The 25,837-nt window shown below is 38.9% G+C and overlaps 1 protein-coding gene across 1 annotated transcript in view; it reads right to left on the reverse strand.

The window, feature by feature from the left end:
- LOC128666934 (cytochrome P450 2F3) overlaps positions 1–25,837 on the reverse strand; it is a 213,793-nt gene that overhangs the window by 145,069 nt on the left and 42,887 nt on the right. The window lies entirely within an intron of this gene.

Genomic DNA, 25,837 nt, shown 5'->3' on the forward strand with positions numbered 1-25,837 from the left:
CCACCCCACAAGGATTCCCACCACCACTCTGCAAAGTCATTGCGGTAGATCCAGTTGACCCCGTATGCAGAACAGCCAGCTCCACATGACACACATAGCTCTGCCCATAACATGAATGACCCCACCCACTGCTGTCCAACCTTACTCACCTGTCAATGCCCCACCCAAAAATTCCTAGTGGGTCTCCTGGAAGAGCCACTGACATTACTACACCATGTCAGCCTCCCCTCTTACACACTACTACACCATGACACATATACAGAGCACAGGTACAGCAAAGACACAAGCAGGGACTTCCAGTTGGGGGCGGAGCATGTAGGTCATTGCTGCTCCGGAGCTTGTGTGTCTTGAGACGCCAGATTCATCCCCCCTAACGCTGACCCTAGGACCAATTTAGAGGTACTGGGCCAAGATCCAGAGATCCGCATGTCGGAAGACACCCAAAGACCTCTGCAGACCAGGAGGCAAGGAAGAATTGCTTCCACTTCTTCTCTATGTGAATTACCTATGCTTGCCCTAATGTTTAAAAAATTAGAGAGTGCAACAAGCTGCTGACAGCGTGTGTAAGGAGAAAGTACAAGCAGGAAAGAGAAAAAGAAGCAAGCCTGATTGAGAGATTTGGTAGCTGCATCCCCTGCTTCCCTTACACGTCCAAGTGAAATATACAGAGAGAACGGGTATATCCTGTGGTCACTACATATCAGTCATACTAGGAGTTCTTCCTGGATGCAGTAAGACCAGAGAAGATCAAGCTTTTGCTGCTAGAGAGCTGGAGTCTCCAGCCCCCTCCAGGTGTAGCTTGTTTGGCTTGCCTGTGTGTAGCGAGTTTGGCCTGCCTGTGTGTAGCAGTTTTTGGCCCTAGCTGCTACAGCGGCGTGGAAGATAGGAGATGGGCTAACATTGCAGCTCCTGCAAGAGAACAGGTGGTAAGGACTTAAAAACGCACCACTCAGGTAACATTTCTCTGTTTCCCAAGCACTGGGGACTCGCTATACAAATGTGAGTGACTTTCACCGTCTTTGCATGTGCCAATAGCCTTCGCATAAGGTTTCAACTTGGCTAAGATTAAAAACTTTTTAATGATGGCATATTGACCTCTGCACTCCTTAAAGGGATGGTAGGTTTATCTAGAAGATGGCCTAGCAGAGGATTTACTTTTGGGATTCTCTATATATGACTCTCTATGAGGAAAACAGTACATAGATACGCATCTATAGACATTACTACTTGAGATTTGTTTGTTTTTTCCTTCATCTCTTTTTTCTTCTCCACGAAATATCAAAATATGTTAATATAGGGGGTGGAGCCTACAGCTGTTGCAGAAGGTAATGTTTTAAAGGAGCTCCTGATTCTCATTGAGTTTTACAGAGTATTATTCCCCAAAATTGAATTTTACCAGCAGAATTTTGAACTACCTGCTCTTGAGAGGCCCTTGGAGAGTTTGTGGACATATCTCGCAAAGATGACTCTTCCTATGCTCTTCAGCTAAGCGACGTGGAGACAGACCGCATGGCCTGTGCTGGGCCTCTGTTCACCTACGCTGCTAGGGCTGCTGCACATCCCCCCCCCCCCAGGATTTGAGTGATCCTGGGTTATAAGCAATGAAGAGTGCTGCTCTACTTTTTTTTTTTTTTTTTTTAAATCATAGTTTTTTTATTGAGGTAATTCAAAAAGGTAACTTACAGTTTACATTGTCACATTTAAAAGAATACAGAACAGAAAGTGTCTCATATGACTATGTCAAGTAACACATATGTTAGTGCCAAACATTGTTACCTATACAAGAAAGCTGCAAATAACATATAGAATTCTTAAGTAGTACAGTAAAACATATTACCACAATTAGCTGTGTCACACTTAAAATGCAACTATAATAATTCGATACCTCTTTTTCATATATAAGATAATAAAATGATAGAATTTAAACAACCCTGGTAAATTATACTTCCTATAGAGTGATACATTAATTATAATAGAGGTGTATTTATTTTTGAAGGATTGACAAATTATAGGGAATCATAACAAGTTGCTCCTATTACATACACGTGAACAAGGGGCAAAGAGCCTCATTTTCATGATAAACAAAAGACTAAGAGCAACTTATGACAAAATGATGTTTGTAGCGGGTTAATACCGCTTATTTATCGACCTAATATAAGAGTGGATTATAGCTATGAGGGCGGGGGACGGAGCTATAGATTCTATTAGAGTTTACAAACTTTCCAGGCTGTCATCACTATAGCTGAACTCTATACATACGCTTACGTAGAAACCTGCTCAAATATCCTGGGTTTTTGTGTATAATACGGGTCAGATTATATTCTAGAACAATTATTCTCATAGCAGAGTATCAGGATGTATGTAACGTGAGATATAAGGTAGATAATATGAAACATAGTATAAAACGAGATATAAAGGGCTTCTAGAGGAGCTCCTCTCCTGGGGAGATGCCATCTACCGGCGACAAGGGAAAAGGGAGTAGGGGTATGACCCGCAGGCAACAAGTACCGGCGGGAAAGGAAGGAGAGGAGTCCCTTCTGTATTATTTACGTATAATGCCAATTCCGCTGGTCCGGCCGCAACCAGCAGAACAAGACTAGATTAGTATACCGAACCCTTCTAAGTAAACATACATTATCTATGTATACTGCAACATCCTGACTCACAATTAGGGTGTCTAAAGTGAACTTTCTAACTTAGGATGATTTGAAAGTATAACCTTGACAGATGTCAGTGATATACCAAGAAAAAGTTACCTATCTGGAGCAAGCTTATGTTATTGAGTAGGAGCCCTATTGAAGTGCATTTAAATGTAGGCAATGGTATCAACTTGGGGTGTCCTTTTTAGATTACCTGTTTCCAAAGTAGGAAATGGATATGCCTAAATGCAATTCGGGGCCCTATGAGGCATCTTAATCTGTAGACTATTGATAACAATAACCAGTATTATATAGAAAATGAACTAGTATTGGGCAAAGGCTGAGCTCAGAAGTTATATCTCACATAAACCAGCAAAAGACGTGCACACTGTTAGCAAGTAAAACTAAGTCCCTGCTAATAATATAAAAATAAAACAGTATATGCATATAGACACTAGACACGGGAGTCATGGCAAAATACCTATGACAAACAAATATATATTAGTACAATTACTAGGTTATGTGTGATCCTAGTGGCCTCTAATAGTGTTGGATAACTTCTTAACTATGGGGGAGGGGATGCAGCGGGCAAAAGCCGAAAGTATATGGGCATGTTATGAAAGGAATAAGTAGAAGGCTTGACAGTCAATAGTGGTTCCCCTATGTACTACCATAGGAACACTGATGTTTCTATACCCCATAACACTAGTACAATATGAGGGAGATGAGCAACAAGCTAGGGTATGAAGTCTGTTGAAATTACTAATATTATGCAGGCGTTCAAGATAGTTGGGGGTATGTTAGCATATGAGCACTAAACTGACAACCTGGGGAAAATGTGTATTTTCTGCAATCAATAACAGCCTTCAGGACTGCAATAGGTAGAGATTGGGGACTCCCAGATTAAACTCCGTAGGAATGTGGTAAAACAGAACTTTAACATATAACACACAATAAGAGTCCTGACAGAAGGTATTCAATAAAACAGGGAAAACCAATAACATAGGGGGACAGAATTATACCAGCCAGTGCAATTAACATAATTGTCATCAGTCCTGAATAAAACTTGAAGCGTGAGTGTAGTTAGAGTCTACATGTTAAGAGAAAACCTCTACAAAGTTGTACATATGGACTGCAGTCATTGTATGAGGCTAGTCTCTATATCCAAGCTATATCTATACACAAGAGGGCTTAGTATTATAATTGACATTACACAAATTGCCATTAACTATATTAGACCATATATGTGCACTTACCATAGGACATTGTCAGAGTGATAATCAATTACACATACATACTTTATACATAACCATGTGCCGCTAAAACAGCCCTATTTATATATTAACAGTGATATGACGTCCCACATAATGATAAGAAGGAGCAGTTTATGTCATGCTGGGAGTATAGAAAATGCAATTTTAAAGTCCTGCCATATTTATAAAACAGAGAGGAGGGTTCCTGTCAGTCCGGATATACCCGTCTTTGACTTCCAGGGAAAGCCTCCTGAACTAACCTATGCCAGAACGCATAGGAGCCGGGGCCCCTGGAATCATGCTGGCCCGGTGATCATGTGCCAGATAGAGCTGCACCGCTATGTAAGAAAGAGTATTAGGGTGACTTCTGGAGCGTAGATATAGCCTCACACATGACTGCAGGCTGAGCGCGGCATCTGTTGTCTCACTTAGCGTAGGCTTCTGACTTGAAAGGGGGTTTCCGATACTATCGGTATCTGCAGAGCTGATGGTAATGTGAGCTGTAGGCTGTAGGTCGTTAGGTTTGCTTGTGCCATTAAACTTTGACCACGACACCTCTAAATGAATTGCGCTATGCTGCACAGACCTCATATGGATGTTGTGAGGCTGCAGGATATGTAGCTGTTTACCGCTATCAGATTGTGCCTCCATCTTAGGCTCGAGGCTCCAGATCTCTACTTTAAACCCTTCTTCCATAGCCCTGAATACGTCTCCTCCTAAATGTGGTGAAGCAAGTTCACTAAGGTCATTCACTCCCTCAGATTCACCTGGCAGCGGTGCATATTGTTGCGGGTCACTAGCGGCTCTCAATTCCTCAATAAGAGCCTGCCGATGGTGGTCTAAAGAGAGCATTAAGTTGCGCAGTTCAAGAATGATTTGCCTCTCCATGAGGCAGCTTAAGGGGGAATTAAAAGCGGAGCTGTATCTCTTAGGAGCAGGATGATGTATAGAAGTCTCACAATATGGCGGCGCACTCCATGCAGCAGCCTCAATAAGCTGACAGGCCTTCATACTGTTGCGTTGTCATCTGTAATATATTATGAGCCAATCTTCCATGCCTTGTATACCCACGCTTGTTTGGGGCTAGATCTGATAGTATGAGAGTATCTCACATGCCAAAAATATAAAGTTTATAGCTCACATATCAGGAGCTCTGAAGTAGTGTGTCTTGCTGCGTTGGCTGCTGGCTCCGCCCCCCGCTGCTCTACTTTTAATTTACCGTAATTTGATGTTTCTACAATGGAGATCTACAACACATATATCTAAGATGGAACTCAGCAACAAAAACCTCTTGGAAATAATCAGTAACCTTTTTGATGAGCATTTCTCCCGGCTTGAGAGGGATTTGGCCTCAGCATGGGAAATTGATTTTGTCCAGCAGACAGATCTGGCTACAGCTAAGTACCTAACAGAGTCCCTGCAATTGACATGGGGGAGAGTTAGTGAATCTGAGACTCCAGAAGCCATGTGTCTCACTGAGGCGGACAGGTTGCCCCTGCGGGAAGATTTAAGCCTTATCGAACCAGCAATGTAGAGACCCTTACAAAAAAAAAGGCACACAGCGATACCGTTACCAGTAAATGAACAGAGCACAGGAGCGCCAGATGCTGGTGTCAGTTATGCTGTGATTGTAAGCAGAGTCTCTACAGAGTGGAAAGCAGCAGAAGTGGGCTCTCTGGATCCCACTACTAAAATGGCGTCCACTCTTAGCCTGAGTAAAGTAACGGACTACCACTACACCCTTCGAGCCCAAGACTTACACTGGGATAGTACGCGCCTCAGACCAGCACATATGAGATGCCCCTCTGGTTTGACGCTCCCACCATTTGGTCAGTGTTTGGAGCCTGTGATAGGAAGATTAGTAGGCAGTTCATACCGGTCTTTTGATCCTGGGGGCTTATCTGAACTATGACCTGTATATAGCCCTTGAGCACATTGCTATGCTCCTACGGAGATTCGGACATTGGACTTATGATGAACTGTGGCTACCGAGAGGACATAAACACTGTGGTCTTTGCAGGTTGTTACTTGGGTTTGGAACAGCAAATGCTTTGTTTTTTTTTTACCGCATAAAACTAAATGCACTCTGGGTATTAGTTATATATTTATATTTTATGGTGTACTGTATTCCCCATGTTTTCTTCTAGGGTAATTCCCATACTATTTGCAATGATCATAAGCAAGGGCACTCTAGGAACAGTTTTCCTTATAAACCTAACCCTTACGTAACACCCCACTTCAACTACATATTTCCCATGCCGCATGTCCCCTTCATGGATCTTTCCACAATAGGGTTTTTGTAATGATTAACACAAACCTATCAAGCCATTAATCCCCTGGTTTGCATCCATCCCGCAAATATATAGCAATTGTGACCCAAACATGGAAAGAACAGAAGGCTGACTCATAATGCTTAATTCTTAAAAATGTAAGCTAGCTGGCCTGATGTAGTCTGCAATATTATCCGTTTGCATATTTAGATATTAAGTTCCCCTAGCATAACCTGACACTAACATAGCTATCTGACTAGCGATCAGGACCCTTAGAGAGACCTTAATACGGTCTATGTTTTAGTCTACTCAGGTTAAGCCTTAGGGTGGTTATGAGAATGTCTCTTAGTATGACAAAGTGTTGTTAATCTAATTTACATAGGCTGTAGAAAGACATATTGTTTTACAACTAGGTATGGGAGAACCACATGTAGTCTCAGTTGGGAGCTAAGAGCTTTTTGGTATTTAATATTAATATTCACCCATATGCATATTTAGACATAGAACTCTATGCTAGGACCCTTCACCTGACCTAATTCTACCTATATTGTAGTCTGATTGGGTCCAGTTTCTGTACAGCTATGGTCTTGACTCCCAGCTATTACTAAGACAAACTGTTTTTATCCCAATTTACATATGATGTAAGTAGACATGGTGTTATATAGCTTGGTATGGAATAACTTTATTTGATCCAGGAGTGGCTGGTATGACTCAGGTGGGAGAAACTGTGCTCTAGTTTCTATTTCACTACTACATAAAAGTTTCTTAAATGCAGAAATCTGAGGTTTACCAATGAGACATAAGAGATATCTCCAATTTTCATTACTCCTTTTTCCATTTATACTTGCTTGATCTGATTAGTTTGTTTCCAATCTCCACGGTTCTATAGTTTATATGTTATTTCCTTTCATTAATGTTATAAAATGTCATGCAACTTTCTTGTGAGGGTCCAAAGGCAGCCCTATATTATCAGATAGCCACCTCTCTCAATTTTTCCCCTATATTAAGTTGATAGCCCAAGAGTGACTTTAGCATACCAGAGGAGGTGTAATAAATTAAATAATAGAGGTTTGAAATGCTATGGGTCACTAATATTTATTTTATTCGACAATCGGCAAGATTACGAGTTTTGCGGTATGAGTGAAAAAGCAGCGTTATGGCTCTTTTTCACTACCGCTGGTATTACGAGTCTTGTAGGTATATCTGTACCACACATTTTTTGCCGTAACGCAACGTAACTACCGGAGCTTTCAAAAAGTAATTTTTCAATGGGACTTCCATAGCACCGGTATTACGAGTTTGCCTGTCCAGACAAAAAGTGAGTGGTACAGCCAATACCGTCAAGATCCATACCGTAAATTGAAAGTCAGTAGTTATGGGTTTTACGCTACAAAGCTGTAGCCTAAAACTCCTAACTAAAGTGCTAAAAAGTACTCTAACACCCATAAACTACCTATTAACCCTTAAACCGAGGCCCTCCCACATCGCAAACACTAAAATAAAATTATTAACCCCTAATCTGCCGCTCCCGACATCGCTGCCACTATAATAAACATATTAACTCCTAAACCGCCGCACTCCCGCATCTCAATTTTTTAGATTAGGGGTTTGGGCTGAAAAAGAGCTAAATGCCCATCCAAATGCCCTTTTCAAGGCAATGGGGAGCTTAGGTTTTTTGATAGGTTTTTATTTGGGGGGTTGGTTGTGTGGGTGGTGGGTTTTACTGTTGGGAGGGTATTTGTATTTTTTTTTTTACAGGTAAAAGAGCTGATTTCTTTGGGGCAATGCCCCGCAAAAGGCCCTTTTAAGGGCTATTGGCAGTTTAGTTTAGGATAGGGATTTTTTTATTTTGGGGGGCTTTTTTATTTTCATAGGGCTATTAGATTAGGTGTAATTAGTTTAAATATTTAATAATTTCTTTTTTATTTTGTGTAATTTAGTGTTTGTTTTTTGTAATTTAGTTAATTGTATTTAATTAATGTAATTTATTTAATTGTAGTGTAATGTTAGGTGTTAGTGTAACTCAGGTTAGGTTTTATTTTACAGGTAAATTTGTATTTATTTTAACTAGGTAGCTAGTAAATAGTTAATAACTATCTTACTAACTAATCTACCTAGTTAAAATAAATACAAACTTAGCTGTGAAATAAAAATAAAATCTAAGATAACTACAATGTAACTATTAGTTATATTGTAGCTATTTTAGGGTTTATTTTATAGGGATTTAGTTTTAAATAGGAATTATTTAGTTAATAATTGTAAATTTAATTTAGATTTATTTTAATTATATTAAAGTTAGTGGGTGTTAGTGTTAGGGTTATGTTAGGGTTAGACTTAGAGTTAGGTTTAGGGGTTAATAACTTTAGTATAGCGGCGGCAACGTTGGGGCGGCAGATTAGGGGTTAATAAGTGTAGGTAGGTGGCGGCGACATTGGGGCAGCAAATTAAAGGTTAATAAGTGTAATATAGGTGGTGGCGATGTCGGGTGCAGCAGATTAGGGGTTAATAAGTGTAATGTAGGTGGTGGAGATGTCAGGGGCAGCAGATTAGGGGTGTTTAGACTGAGGGTTTATGTTAAGGTGTTAGGTGTAAACATAACTTTACTTTCCCCATAGGAATCAATGGGGCTGCGTTATGGAGCTTTACGCTCCTTTATTGTAGGTGTTAGGCTTATTTTCATCCGGCTCTCCCCATTGATGTCTATGGGGAAATCGTGCACGAGCACATAAAACCAGCTCAAAGCTGCGCTGGTATTGGAGTGCGGTATGGAGCTCAATTTTGCTCAACGCTCACATATTGCCTGCTAACGCCGGGTTTATGAAAACCTGTAATAGCAGCGCTATAGGGAGGTGAGCAGTGACAATAACTTGCAAGTTAGTACGAGCCGCTCATAACGCAAAACTCCTAATCTAGCCGTATATTCGTCTCAGATAAGGTATTATCAGACGGTACCACAAATGTTTATGCAACTCTAATATTTCTGTATTTGCCTTTATTTTGGCAGCAAGAGATATGTACATTTCTGCGATGTGGTCAATTCTGTATCTAGACCCTGTGTTTCATCTTATTGTAAACCTCAATAAAATAGGTTAATATGGGGATTATATACTTGTAAAAAGGTGACTTTCTGACAACTAAGCCTATACTCTAGTATACCTTATACTTAAGTAGCTATAAAGGAGCAAGAGTATTCTTAGCAATATAGACAATATATAATAGGTTAAAATGCCAAACATAACTATAGGCTTCATATGGCGCTTAGGGATATTTTGACAAGTAAAGTCATTAAGGGTGGAAAATAAAACTAATCTAATACCTATATCTAAGCTCTTAGAAAAAGGTGGTGATATATTTGAAGGGATTGATTCTACAGATTTTAGTTTGCCTCTACTTATTAACTGTGCCAAGGTGTATTTAAGCTGTAATAGGCCCTACTGCACAAATCTGTTTCTTTGCTTTATATTTGTTCAAAAATGTGCAGAGCCCAAAAAGTGAAAACCTGCTACTTATATATACCTGAATACAGATTATAGCTAAGTGACCTGTTGAATCCTATATTTTAACAAGGGAGGAATTGCTACAAATACAGCTATTTAACTATAGTTGATGTATGATCTCAATACCATTGGTGGTTTCAGTGTTGGTATAACTGTGGGAACAAGAATTCTCTAAAAAATAGGAAAATGGCTGATCAATATAAAATAACATTATTTTTATTTTTCACAGTGCCTTAAAGGGCCATAATACCCAAATGTTTAAACACTTGAAAGTGATGCAGCATAGCTGTAAAAAGCTGACTAGAAAATATTTCCTGAACATCTCTATGTAAAAAAGAAAGATATTTTATCTCAAAAGTTCCTCAGTAGCCACCTCCCATTGTAAAGGATTTCTAAGCAGCATTTTAGTGTGTCTGTCCTAGGACAGCTTAGGGGATGAGCCTCGCGAACTCTCATATTATTTCACCAATCAGGTAAAGGAAGCTTACTATGAAATCTCATGAGAGTTAAGTCAAATCTCATGAGATCACAGTAAGAGTTCATGACCTCAGCACTGCTGATGCTGATTGGCTGCTGTTCATTTCTTCATTTTTTTTTTTTTTTTTACCTGCAGCTGGGAGCAGCTGAGTATAACTTTTTACACAGAACTTACTCTGCTGAGCTGAGGAGATTGTGAGGTAAAATATCTTCCTTTTTTACATAGAGATGCTCAGGTGATATTTTCCTGTCAGCTTTTTACAGTTATACGGCATCAGTTTCAAGTGATTTAGCATATGAGTATTATGTCCCTTTAAGCTCTAAACTCAAACTGCAAGCTACATTACCACATACATTGTTTTTTCTCTTCCTCTTCTGTAATTTTCCTACACAATAGAATATGTATATATATTTAGAGTAATTTAATCACAAAGGGGAAAAGAAAAGAAAAATGAAAAGAAAAAGAAAGGGAAGGGAAGGGAAGGGAAGGGGAAGGAAAAAAGGGAAAGGAAATGAGGAAAAAAAGGGAGGGGGGATAAAGGTTAAAGGGTTTTATATTTTGTTTGTAATATACATATGGATAAATGTCTATCACAGCACAAGAATAAATCCCCAGCCATGGCTGCTAGAAATAGAGAAAAAAATGAAAGGAAGCAGTGAAATTGTGTCAGAATCCATTAATGAGAGCATTAATCAGATTGACACACAGGCCTTAGTTAAAATGATGTCAGATATCTTCCTGCCACAGTTTGACCAGATAAAATCTGAGATATCAGGCAAGTGAAGTTAGACAGTTCGCAAAAAAGGCTGACAGAAACTGAACAGCGCATATCTGACCTGGAAGACACTGTCAATGGTCATGAGTTAAAAATTACTAAATATAAGGAAAAACTATTACAGGTTACAACAGAAAGTAGACGATTTAGAGAATCGTGCACGCAGAAATAATACTAAGATAATAGGATTGCTAGAAAGCACACAGCATAAGGATTTTAATTTATTTATGTCAGAAATTTTACCCAAATTTCTGGATATGCCACCCACAGATATACCACTCATAGTAGAAAGAATACACAGAATTGGTCACATTAGAGAAGATAGTAATAGTCATAAACCTAGGCCAATAATTGCCAGGTTTCTTAACTTTGAAAACAAGGTAAAGCTATTGTCAGGTTAGGTGAAGTCCCGAATCAGACCCGAATGCTAGAATGATAATTAACAACACACTAGCACACTGAGTATAAACCAGAACCTGACCCCACGACAGCCTCTCTGGAAAAGAATAATAAAAGGTGAGATGTTACTCACGTAATCCAAGTAATACCACAAAGATGCTTGATTGAAGATAAGGGGTCAGGATTAAACGTAAGATAAGGGGTCAGGCAGGCAAGGATTTGGCAACGTAAAATCCAGCAACAAGGTAGATTCAGATTAGAGAGGGATTATCTGAGACGTGGTCAAGTAAGCAAAGTTTGTTAACAGTATATCAGGCAGTAACGTATACTCAGGTTTGAAGTGTTACTCACGTAATCCAATTAATACCACAAAAATGCTTGATTGAAGATAAGGGGTCAGGATTAAACGTAGTCAGGCAGGCAAGGATTTGGCAACGTAAGATCCAGCAACAAGGTAGATTCAGATTAGAGAGGGATTATCTGAGACGTGGTCAAGTAAGCAAAGTTTGCTAACAGTATATCAGGCAGTAACGTATACTCAGGTTTGAAGGGGTTAAACAGAGACGTGGTCAGGCTAGCAAAGTTTGTTAACAGTAAATCAGGCAGCAAAGTATCCTCAGGTTTGAAGGGGTTAAACAGAGAGACGTGGTCAGGCAAGCAAAGTTTGTTAACAGTAAATCAGGCAGTAAAGTATTCTCAGGTTTGAAGGGGTTAAACAGAGACGTGGTCAGGATAGCAAAGTTTGTTAACAGTAAATCAGGCAGCAAAGTATCCTCAGGTTTGAAGGGGTTAAACAGAGACGTGGTCAGGCAAGCAAAGTTCGTTAACAGAATATCAGGCAACAAAGTATCAAAATGAGTACTCACAAAGCAAGGAAAAAACAAACTGCATCAGGTGAAGGACAGGCCGGAATTTGAACCCAGAGTGATGTCAGCAGAATGGGACGGCTTCAGGGAGCGTGTCAGCAGAGTGAGACAGCTTCAGAGGCAAAGGATGTTGCTAAGCAACGCAGCAACAAAGCCTCAGAAGCGAGGAGCGTGACATTGCCCCCCTCTCAAGGACCCCTCCGGGAAACCCGACCAGGCTTAGAAGGATTCCTCTTATGGAACTGTTTCACCAACGTAGGGGCATGTATTTTAGAAGCAGGTTCCCAGGAACGTTCAGTAATGGGATACCCCTTCCAATGAACCAAGTAATACAAGCGACTACCCCGTAATTTGGAATCCAAAATTTGACTGACCTCAAATTCTGAAGCGCCATCGATAAGCAAAGGTGGAGGAGGTTTGACTATGGTGGAGAAACGATTCTTCACTACGGGTTTCAGAAGAGACACATGAAACACAGGGTGAATCTTCAAAGTCTTGGGTAAGGCCACACGGTATGCAGAAGAACAAACTTTGGAGACAATTCTGAAAGGTCCAATGTATTTGGGTCCCAATTTAGTACAGGGTTGTTTAAGATAAATTAATTTAGTAGACAACCACACCTTATCTCCTGTACGATAAATAGGAGCTATACAGCGTTTGCGATCAGCAACCTTCTTATACTTCTTTGCAGAGAGGAGAAGGATCTGTCGAATTTTATGCCGATGCTTAAAGAGATCTTTAACAGCTCGATCAGCTCCAGGAACTGTAGAAGTACTGGTGGAAATAGGAAAATTTCTTGGTTCAAATCCATAAGCAGCCTTAAAAAGAGATGTCTGTAAGGAAGAAGACGAGAATTGTGAGCCAGTTCAGCTAAAGGAAGAAGTTGGGACCAATTAGAATGTTGATGGTTGACATAGTGCCTGAGGAAAGATTCAAGAGATTGATTTACAGGTTCTGTTTGTCTGTTGGACTGAGGGTGGTGAGCAATAGAAAGGGAAATGTTGATTCCGAATTGTTTACATAGGGATCTCCAAAATCGTGAGACAAACTGAACACCACGGTCAGAAACGATGTCCAAAGGAAATCCATGTAAACGAGTGACATGGAGGATGAATAGCTCAGAGAGCTTCCGAGCGGAAGGCAATCCGGGTAACGGAATATAATGGGCTGTTTTGGAAAACCTGTCCACAATTACCCAAATAGTATTGTTTCCAGCAGAATCAGGCAGGTCTGTAATAAAGTCCATGGAAATGTGAGACCAAGGGTAATATGGCACCAGGAGGGGCTGTAATAAACCAAAAGGTAGATGGGAGGCTTGTTTATTTGAGGCACAAGAATGACAAGCTGCAATATAGTCCTTGATGTCTTTGGACATGGATGACCACCACACATGTTGTTTGAGTTTCCATAATGTGTGGGTTACCCCAGGATGACCAGCTAAGACACTGTCATGGGCCCAACACAGCAGTTTAAGGCGGAATTCTGGAGGTACATTTAAGATTCCAGGTGGTAGTTTATAAGTAGAGGGTTCCTTGGTCTGAGCTGAGTGTAGAGCCTGTATAGGAAATGAGGATAACTGAGCAAGAATACTGACAGCTTGAAGTATGGGTTCAGCAGCAAATGGCACAGAATCAGAAGATTGATACTGTCTGGATATAGCATCAGCCTTAGAATTCTTTGTACCAGGTACATAAGACAGTACAAAATTAAACCTTGAAAAGAACAAAGCCCAACGGGCCTGATGAGAGTTGAGGTGTTTAGCAGAGTGAAGATACAGAAGATTCTTGTGATCTGTTAGGATAAGAAACGGTTGAGAAGTACCCTCTAGCCAATGCCTCCATTCTTCCAGAGCTAACTTTATTGCAAGTAACTCCTTGTTGCCTACATCATAATTTTGTTCCGCTTGACTACATTTTTTAGAGAAAAATCCTACTGAATGAATCTTACTGGTAGTGGGATTTTGTTGGGACAATACGGCTCTTGCCGCTATAGCAGAGGCATCCACTTCAAGAATAAATTGGAGTTCGGGAACAGGGTGACAGAGGATGGGTGCCGAGGAAAATGCAGTGCTTGACCAATCTCTGCAGTTTTGGCCCTTTTTAGTAAGGGAAGTGAGAGGAGAAGTAATATTAGCAAAGTCTTTTATAAATTTTCGATAATAATTGGCAAAGCCAAGAAACCTTTGTAAGGACTTAAGGGTGGTAGATCTAGGCCAGTCCTTAATGGCAGAAAGTTTATCAGGATCCATTTCGAATCCGGACTTCGAAATAATATACCCCAGAAAAGGAATAGAGGTCTGGTGGAAAGAACATTTCTCGAGTTTGGCAAAGAGATGATTCTCACGAAGTCTCTGGAGTACTAACTTCACATGTAGGAGATGTTCTTGTAAGGACTCAGAGTAAATCAGAATATTGTCCATATATATATATGACGACGAACTGGATTAGGAAATCACTGAAAATTTAATTTACGAAGTGTTGGAATACAGCAGGGGCATTGCATAGCCCAAAAGGCATAACTAGATATTCATAGTGACCAAATCTAGTGTTGAAAGCTGTCTTCCATTCGTCCCCTTTACGTATTCTGACCAAATTGTACGCTCCCCGGAGATCCAATTTGGAGAAGATGGATGTGCCTTGGAGACGGTCAAAAAGCTATGGAATGAGCGGAAGAGGATAAGAATTCTTGATAGTAATTTGGTTCAGGGCCCGATAATCAATACAGGGTCAGAGGCCTCCATCTTTCTTGTCGACAAAGAAAAAACCTGCTCGTACAGGTGAGGACGAAGGATGAATAAAGCCTCTGGCCAAGTTATCTTTGATATATTCTTCCAAAGAAACGTATTTTTGATGTGACAGGGGATACGTTTTCCCTTTAGGTAATAGATCAGGTAATAAATCAATAGGACAATCAAAACTCCGATGAGGTGGTAACTTTTCAGCATCTTTCTTAGAAAACACATCACAAAAAGAATGATATTGCATAGGTAAAGATTCGGGAATATCCAAAACTGCTACTACTGAACTTGGAGCCAAATGGGGACTCTGCAGGCAATGTTTGAAGCAAGTATCTCCCCAGGCTATAAGTTCCCCTTTAGACCAAACGAAAACGGGATCATGAAGCTGTAACCAGGGTAGTCCCAAAATCAAAGGAAATTGAGGAGAGGAGATTACATCAAAACAGATTATACATAGAGGAATGGTGGCTTGTTGAATAAATCCAGAACCTAGAGGTTGACCACTGACAGTAGTAACTTTGATAACTTGATCTTTTTAAAAAAGTGGTATCCGGAGAGAATCAGCAAAACTAGAATCAATGAATGTCCCTGCAAGCCCCAATTAAGGCTTGAACTTGAAATTTAGCACTTCTGAATTTCAAAGTAACAGGAACAAAAAGTTTTGGATTGAGGGAAGAAAAAGAGTTCCGGCTTATCTCTGTCCCTCTCTCAGAAGTTAAGCCAGGGCTTTTACTGGACGTGTAGGAAAATCCTTTAACAGATGTCCCTTCGTTCCACAGTAAAGACAAAGTCCAAGAGTACGCCTCCTGAGGCGTTCAGCATCAGTTAATTTGATTGCACCTACTTCCATAGGTTCTACAGACTCAGAGTGAGTAGCAGAAGGATTAGAAGGATTAGGAGGTCGGGAAGGAAGGCGAAAAGTAGGTTTGGAAAAGGGTCTCCTGTTACGGTCTCTTTCTTGAAGACACTCAGAATTACGTGTGTCCAACTTAATACATAAATTAATGAGATCTTCAAGGGATTCGGGTAGATCCCGAAAAACAAGCTCATCCTTTAGACGTTCACCTAGACCTTTGCGGAAGGCAGCTCTCAGGGCCCCATGGTTCCAAGTAGTCTCAGCCGCAAGAGTTCGGAATTCAATAGCGTATTGGGCTACAGAGAGAGAACCTTGTTTAAGATCCAACAGTCCTGCCTCGGCTGCTGCAAACCAGCCGGGCTTGTTGAACACTGAAGAGAAAACAGATACAAAGGAGTCCAGATCATAAAGCAAAGGGTCATCTTTTTCCAGAAGAGGAGATACCCAAGCCAGAGCTTTTGCCCTTCATGAGAGAAATCAGAAACGTTATCTTAGAGGATGAGTTAAAAAACACATGAGGGTTATTTCTGAAATGAAGACGACATTGATTTAGGAATCCATGGCAGTCTTCAGGGTTGCCATCGTATTTATCCGGAAGGGGAATCCTAAAAGTTAAGTTACTAGTAGACTGAGGTGGGTGAAATATGGGTCCAGAACTGGATGCAGCAACAACTGGAGTTGCAGGAGATTGAACAGGAGAGGCTAGATTATGAAGAAGTGTAGTGATCTGGTCCAACTTAGATTCTAGGGATTGCAGGTGTGTAGCATGAGTTCCAAGAAGCTGTCCTTGTAGGGTCACAGCCCTGGATAACTCAGCGGGATCCATATTATGGCCAGTTTATTATGTCAGGTTAGGTGAAGTCCCGAATCAGACCCGAATGCTAGAATGATAATTAACAACACACTAGCACACTGAGTATAAACCAGGACCTGACCCCACGACAGCCTCTCTGGAAAAGAATAATACAATGTGAGATGTTACTCACGTAATCCAAGTAATACCACAAAGATGCTTGATTGAAGATAAGGGGTCAGGATTAAACGTAGTCAGGAAGGCAATGATTTGGCAACATAAAATCCAGCAACAAGGTAGATTCAGATTAGAGAGGGATTATCTGAGACGTGGTCAAGTAAGCAAAGTTCGTTAACAGTAAATCAGGCAGCAAAGTATCCTCAGTTTTGAAGGGGTTAAACAGAGACGTGGTCAGGCTAGCAAAGTTTGTTAACAGTAAATCAGGCAGCAAAGTATCCTCAGGTTTGAAGGGGTTAAACAGAGACGTGGTCGGGCAAGCAAAGTTTGTTAACAGTAAATCAGGCAGCAAAGTATCCTCAGGTTTGAAGGGGTAAAACAGAGACGTGGTCAGGCTAAAAAAGTTTGTTAACAGTAAAACAGGCAGCAAAGTATCTTCAGGTTTGAAGGGGTTAAACAGAGACGTGGTCAGGCAAGCAAAGTTCATTAACAGAATATCAGGCAACAAAGTATCAAAATGAGTACTCACAAAGCCACAGCAAGGAAAAAACAACTGGGCATCAGGTCGGAATTTGAGCCCAGAGTGATGGGACGGCGACAGCTTCAGGGAGCGTGTCAGCAGAGTGTGACAGCTTCAGAGGCAAAGGATGTTGCTAAGCAATGCAGCAACAGAGCCTCAGAAGCGAGGAGCGTGACAGCTATTGCAATATTATAGGAAAAAGAGATATAACCATAGAGGCATAGAAAATCCTCATATTTCAAGACTTCTCGGTAGAGGTATCTAATAAGAGGAAAATAATGTCACCAGTGTGTACCCAATTGATAAATAAAGGATACAATGCCACATTAATTTATCCAGCCAGAATACGCATACAGGGCACTGACGAGATCAGATTTTTAGAAAATCCTAAAGAGGCACATGTTTTCCTGAGAGAGGAGGTGATATAATAACAGACGCACATATAAATAACCCTTAGAATCTGAGACTGTATAATATGATGCATAAATAATGTAGAATTCTTTGGGAAGAGGGGAAATTTTTGTTTTTTTTCTCTGCTTTCCTCGCCAAATTGTTAAATGTGAGTTTGGATGACTAACCAGATTAGATGTACCTCCTGGAATGTAGGCGGCATCACATCCCGAATAAAGAGGAAAGCTATTCTGAGACAACTCAAGACTCTGAGGACATATGTCGCCCTCATTCAAGAGACACACTTAAGAGAAGGGGAACAGGTTAAAATGAAAACTGGGTGGGTGAAATAGTCGGAACTCTATGTAAAAAGAGAAAAAAAGGGGTGGCAATTTTATTAAATAACATTTTTCAATATACAATATTATCTTGTTACCTAGATCCAGAAGAGAGGTTTATGATTTTAAAAATTGAGGCTGAGAAAAAAAGATTAACTATATGTAATGTGTACGGCCCCAACGAACATACCCCAAAATTTTGGTTAAATCTCCAATCCCACCTGTTAGAAAAGGCAGAAGGTACTCTTATAATAGGGGGGACTTTAGCATGGTCTTTCAAATTCCACTAGAAAGATTTAGAGAAGGTACTGCAGGAAAAACTAGGAGAGATAAATTGGAGGCTAAATTACTCAAGAAATTTGCATCAAACCTTAATTTAAAGGATATCTGGAGAGAGAGAGAAACCCGATACGTAGGGAATACACATGTGCTTCTAAGTCTCATAAAACCTTCTCAAGGATAGACATGTTTTTAATTTCAGAGAAACTATCAGGAATAGAAGTGGAAGCAGAGTTAAAAGAGATAACAATATCAGACCATGCTCCAATTACTCTAAAAATTCAAATGAATAACGGTAATTCCCCCATGAGAAGATTCCGGTTTCCGAGTTATCTGATTAATGATATAGAATTTAAAAATATGCTAATAACAAAATGGCAGGAATTCTATACCAATAATCTAGAATATTTAGACAAACCAGAGATTTTATGGGAAGCGTCGAAAGCGGTACTCCGGGGGGGGGGGGGAGTTATTGCTTTTATGAGTAGAAAAAAGAAAAAAGAAAGAAATAGAGGCCCATTTATCAAGCTCCGTATGGAGCTTGAAGGGCCGTGTTTCTGGCGAGTCTTCAGATTCACCAGAAACACAAGTTATGGAGCAGCGGTCTAAAGACCACTGCTCCATAACCCTGTCCGCCTGCTCTGATGAGGCTGACAGGAATCGCCACAATAAAACCCAATCGAGTACGATCGGGTTGATTGACACCCCCCTGCTGGCGGCCCATTGGCCGCGAGTCTGCAGGGGGCGGCGTTGCACCAGCAGCTCTTGTGAGCTGCTGGTGCAATGCTGAATACGTAGAGCGTATTGCTCTCCGCATTCAGCGATGTCTGTCGGACCTGATCCGCACTGTCTGATCAGGTCCGACAGACATATGATAATTCGGCCTCATAGGGAAAAAGAAATGGTGAATAGACTATCCTCATCATATAATAAATATTTAAATGAACCAAATAGGAAGAACTGGCAACAGTCTGAAGAGGCTAAGGAAGCTAGGGATATTTGGATATTTAATACTACCACACAGCAAGAACTTAGAACTACTGCAAGATTCTATAGGTTTGGAAATAAATCAGGGAAACTGCTAGCCAATTTAGTGAATATAGTAAAAGGACATAATTCTATTGGTTGTATAAGCATAGACGTGAGGGTATCTAACAAGACTGAGGATATTTTAAAATTATTTACAGAATATTATCAGAAGGTTTATGGGGCAGGAGAATTAAACTTAGAAAATAAGAATGATTTCTGGTCAAAGCTTAAAAATCCTAGGATTGAGGAAGAAGAGAGTAACAATATTATCAGACCGATTTCTGAAGAAGAGATTAGTAAAGCAATTAAGAATTTAAAAAATAATAAATTGCCTGGGCTAGACTTATTACCAAATGAATATTACAAATTACTAGCAGAATACATAGTTCCTAGTTTAACTCTCTGTTTAATTCATACCTCCATTGGGTGGGAAAAAATGTAATCTTACTTTACCTCATCCTGGACAACTTTAATATTAAAACCAAATAAAAATCCAACTATGATGGAGTCATATAGGCCTATCTCCCTGTTGAATTCAGATTACAAGATATTGACAGGTATTATTGCAAACAGATTCCAGGTAGTCTTAAAATCAATAATCCACAAGGATCAAATGGGAGTTATGGTGGGAAGAAATTCAGCTTCTAATATTAGAAAGGTGTTTTTAGTCTTAGACTATCTGAAAAATAAAAACAAAATCTGATACGGGTAGAGAAGGACTTGGCTCAGCCATAATTTCCTTAGACGCATAGAAAGCGTTTGACTCAGTGGAGTGGGAACATTTATTCTCCTCATTATCCCAATTTGGTTTCCCCAAAATAATAATTAATTTAGTTAAGAATATATATAAAAGTCCTAGTACTGCATTATCAATAAATGGTCAAATCTCAGAAAGTTTTACCCTAGGTAGAGGCACTCGACAGGGATGTCCTCTTTCGCCCCTATTGTTTAACATCATGATAGAACCCCTAGCCATTATCCTAAGGGAAAACATTTTGGTAATTAGGCTGGGTAACTATGAATGCAAAGTCTCTCTCTATGCAGATGACTTGTTATTATTTCTTCGCAACCTAGAGGAAAACATTCCGTTAATAGTTAATATAATATCAGCATTTAGTTCCTTTTCGTTTTACAAGATTAATGTAGCTAAATCTGAAATGATGATAATTGGGGATTGTGAAGATTTAAAGATAGGAAATTACTTTAAGATTGCCCGAGAGGGCATAAGATACCTAGGAATCCTGATTACAATTCAAGAAGACACATGGTATAGTCTAAATTATACACCATTATTTAAGAAAATAAAAGAAGATTTAAAATCTTGGACTAAATTACCCATATAAATTACTGGTAGAGTTAACCTTTTCAAAATGATATTTTTTCCAAAGATATTATATCTCATGCAAAATATCCCTATCCCGTTATTGAAGAAATATATAAGAGCTCTATCATCGGCCATTAAGCAATTTATATGGAATAATAAAAAATCTAGAATATCCCTGTATAAATGATATTTACATAGAGAAATGGGGGAGGGGGGGTTAGCTCTTACAAATCTCAAACATTATAACTGAGTAATCCTAAATAGAATAGTGTGGAATGGATATCGGGTGTCACGTATTACATGATACCAGAAATAGAAACAAACTTTTTTCTTCCTCATAATATATTGAATATTATACATAGACTGTGGCAGAAGCTTCCGGCAAATATTAAAAATATAAAAACTATGGCTAATCCTATAGCGGCATGGCATAAATTTTGTGAAAATTTATGGATAGATACCGGTATGTCCAAATATCTGACAATACAGAACAGCATTTACAGAGGGTTTCAATTCGTCTCTTTTCCAAAATTGGGATAGAAAAGTGTCGACATTTATACATCAAATTTTGGATACTACAAGGAAAACTGTCAAGACATGTAAAACAATGAAAAATTACTTTCAATACATAATAAAGATTTTTATGCCTTCCTGCAAGTAAGGCACTATGCGAACGAACTTATTAGGGAAAACGGCTGGGAATGGGGCTGGGAAAAGATTGAATCCTGGCTAAAAATGGTTACACAGGGAATATATCCAATTTCACCATGGTATAAATTAACGCTAGCTCACAAAGGCCAAAATAATTTGGAAAGTCTATCTATTAAATGGAGATCCCACCTCACAGGATTAGAAATGCCTATTGAAAGGATACGGGACTCAATTTTACGAGTAGCTAAAATGACAGTATCTGAGAGGCACATCTGAAACTTCTATATAAAGTTTATTATACTCCCAAAAAAAGTGCGGAATGAGGCAATAGACAGTTTAGTAAATGCCCAAAATGTAGCAAACATGCAGCTGACCTAATACACATGAATGAATTTGAATACTGGCTACACAAAATTTTAAAGAGACAATATTGAGTTAGAACAAGTGTTATTTCTATCTAGGACTAGGGATACGGGGAGAGATTGGAAATTAATCAACATGTCAATATTAGCTGCTAGGAGTATTATTTTTAAAAACTGGAAGAACAGAAAAAAAACAAACTTAACTTTAGAGAATGGAAGAAATTCTTAATAAAACAAGCAATTATTGAACAATCTGATATACATGCTTATAAATGAGCAAGAAATGACAGATTACTTGAATAAGTGGGGGAAGTTTATACATTCTCTTACAAGCACCCTCCAGGAACAGTTTCTATACACCTATAGGAATGCAGTGGCAGCTGGCGAGGAGGGATAGTTATGTTTTTTTTTTTTTTTTTATGCCCTATTGGGGAGTAATGGGAAGGATCAAGAAACTGATGATGTAAAATGATAAGTGGGATAAGATATAAAGGTAAATAGCGGTTAAAATAACGAGAATGGTGTTAATCCTTAAAATAGAGATTTGCAGTAAAGTTGGATCAGTAAAATCATATATAAACTGACTAGATCGTGTTGATCATTAAAAGTTTGTCTTTCTTGGTTACATGATAGTAAAGGGGAGTGGTTAAACTTACTGATTTAGGCTCATGGAAAGGCTCTCTCTCTTTGATAGGACGTTAAAATTTGGAAGTACATGATTATTTGTGAAAATATGTTATATTCAAATTGCTGTAAACATGATAATGAGGGTCAGGACTATGATTTTGTCCATGAGCCTGAATGTTTTGTATATCTTATTTCTGTATATCAAATATCCTCATAAATACAAAGGATTTGAAGAAAAAAAAAAAAAAAAAAAAGACACAAGCAGTGCCAGCTTCCCTCTCACACAGACTAATACACCAAGACACATATACACAGCAGCAGTGCCAGCCTCCCCTAACACAAACTACTACACCATGACACTTATACACAGCAGCAGTGCCAGCCTCCCCTAACACAAACTACTACACCATGACACATATACACAGCAGCAGTGCCAGCCTCCCCTAACACAAACTACTACACCATGAAATATACACAGCAGCAGTGCCTAACACAAACTACTACACCATGACACATATACACAGCAGCAGTGCCAGCCTCCCCTAACACAAACTACTACACCATGACACATATACACAGCAGCAGTGCCAGCCTCCCCTAACACAAACTACTACACCATGACACATATATGCAGCACAGGTACAGCACAGACAGCATCAGTGCCAGCATCACCCTCACACACACTACTATACCATGACACATATACAAAGCACAGTTACAGCACAGACAGCAGCAGTGTCTGCCTCCCCCACCCAAACCATACTACACCATCCATGACACATATACACAGCCCAAAAACTGTACATATGGCAGCAGTGCTGACCTCCCCCTCACTACTACACCATGGCACATATACAGCACAAGAAGAAGCAGTCCCTGCCACTCCCTCCCATACACTACTACACCATGACACATATATACAACAGCAGTGCCAGCCTCCCACATACTACTACACCACTACACCGTGGTGCTTAATACCCACTTGAAGTATACTCAGTGCACACACATTTAAAACATAAAATCGCTAATAAGATTAGATGAAGTGAAAATGTAAACATATTTGAACTTTCAATGGAAGCCTATAGACTAAAATAAAAGAGTAAGAATAACACAAGCCTTAAAAAAGCAAGAGACCCAAGACCTACAAAGAATGGCAACATGCTTTAGGATCTTGGTGTAATGTTACCTAATGCATAGGCTCGATCATGCGGTTAATGTCCTTAAGTACATGGATACAATTGACACTATCTATACTATAATCACATCTCCATGCTGCCTTCACTGTGGATGAAGATGATGGACCCGCCTGGAAGAAGACCTTCTCTGCTGGACTTCAGGAACTGTGAGTACCTATTTGGGCCTTTAGTGTTATGATTAAAAAAAAAAAAAAAAAAAAAATTATATATATATATATATATATATATATATATATATAAATATATATATATAAAATTAGGGATTTTTGGGCAATTTGAAAAAGAGCTGAATGCCCCAGTAAAAAAAAATGAATGCCCTTTTAATGGCAATGCCCATTCAAATGTCCCTTTAGGGGCAATGGGTAGTTTAGGTTTATTAGTGTTAGTTTTTTTTTATTTTGGGGGGTTTGGTGGGTGGTCGGTTTTAATGTTGGAGGGGGGCTTAGTATATTTTTAGAAAAAAAAGGCCCTTTTAAGGGCTATTGGTAGAATTTTATTTTGGGGTGGCTTTTTTATTTTTTTAAAAAAAGGAGTATTAGATTAGGAATATTATTTTTTTATTTTGAATAATGCAGTTTTTTTCTGTAATCTTAGCTTTTTTTATTTTTTGTAAATTTAGATTTTTTTATTTTTCTGTAATTTTAGGTATTTGTTAAAATAATTTAGGTTTTTAATTATTTTAAAATTTTAATTTAATTAGGGTTAATGTATGGGGGTGTTAGGTTTGGGGAGATAGTTATTAGGAAAAATACTTTGCGTTCTGGGTGTGGGTTGGCGGCTTAGAGGTTAATTGTTTAAATTAGAATTTTATGTTGTGTTTTTTGGGGGTTTAATATTTAATATGTTAATTAGTTTATTTGCATTATATTTAAATGGCGGTTTAGTGTTTAATAAGTGTATTAGGTAAATTGCGATGTGGGCGGTTCTCGTATGTGGGCGGTTCTCGAAGGGTTATTAATTTTATTTTTACTCGCGATTTTTTGGGGATGGTGGAAATATCGGTAAAGAAGTGTCAGGTTTATTATTGGGAGACGGCTCAGTCTACACATTATTTATACAGTCACAATGCATAGTGTGACTATAAATAATGTAGACATTGACCCTACAATAATAAGCAGTTGTAATATATATATATATATATATATATATATATATATATATATAATGTAGATACTGACACTTTAAATAATTTAGCATTTAGCCATATGTATCGAAAGGAAGGGTATGTATAAGTGTCAGTTTGTACATGATTTATATAACTGCTCATTATTTCAGTATGCATCGTTACAGTATAAATAGTGTGTGGGCGGAGTTACGGAAATTGCCGATCGCAACTATTTTACAGGCATAGGAATTTACATATACGTCAGTGTCAAACACTACACGTTTGTGGAAAGCAGCGACAAATCGCGCGTGTCGCTCGTGACTTACCACACCCCTTGCTTGCACCGTTTAGTCAGTTCAAATATAAAGATTATCTGATGCAGTTAGGAAAAAGAAAGTGTTGAAAGTGGCAGCACTGTGTCACCTCCAGGGAACCAAGCTGCCCACGTCCTCTGAGTTAACCTTGTTGCTTTCACCTCCAAAATAAAAAAGAGCTCACAATAGTGTAGCAGATTTTAGAAAATGTGGTAGGCGCACAAACTGGTTATACTCATGAGATTGCCGTTAAAATAAGCCTTTATGTTAAAATCATCACAAAGGTGTCTTCAGGTGCAGCTTCAGGTTTTATTTAAAACACAGCTCAACGCGTTTCAGCTAAAAGAAGCCTTTATCAAGAGCATAAAGTTAAAACAATTTCTGGAACAAAAGCTTGATTCCATGGAGGTGACACAGCGCCGCCACTTTCAACAATTTCTGCTTCTATACACCGTTTGGGAGAACCGGGGCTGGCAGCGAGCACCTGAAGAGAAGTGCTAACATTGCTTCATGCTTTATCCTTTCTAATACGCAGTTAGCAAAAAGCAGTCTGTGGGGAGAGTTGCTGTAGAGAGAGATCACTTTAATAGCGGAACATTGTCTTTTGTTTATTTTTTTTAGCATTATTAGCTATTTAATCCTATAAGCTTTTATAAAAGCTATAGAGAAGCCTGTTTTTTATTTTTAACAGCTTTTTTCAAAGCTTTAGTTGTGATAACAAAAGCAAACCAATATTGAACATTTCACCTCAAAAGCTTTTTTAAAAGATAAAAGGAAGCTAATTAATTTTATAAAGCTTTTTTTAAAGCTATAGGACTTTTTTTTAAAAAAATAGTTTGTTTCTACATAAGTAGCTCAGTTAAATAATATATATATATATATATATATATTATATTATACTTTTATTTAAGGTATACTATAAAAAAAAATACTATAAAAGAAAAAAAAAGTTGAATAATATT

The sequence above is a fragment of the Bombina bombina genome, chromosome 7 (genome assembly GCF_027579735.1).
Source record: "Bombina bombina isolate aBomBom1 chromosome 7, aBomBom1.pri, whole genome shotgun sequence".
NCBI lineage: Eukaryota > Metazoa > Chordata > Amphibia > Anura > Bombinatoridae > Bombina > Bombina bombina.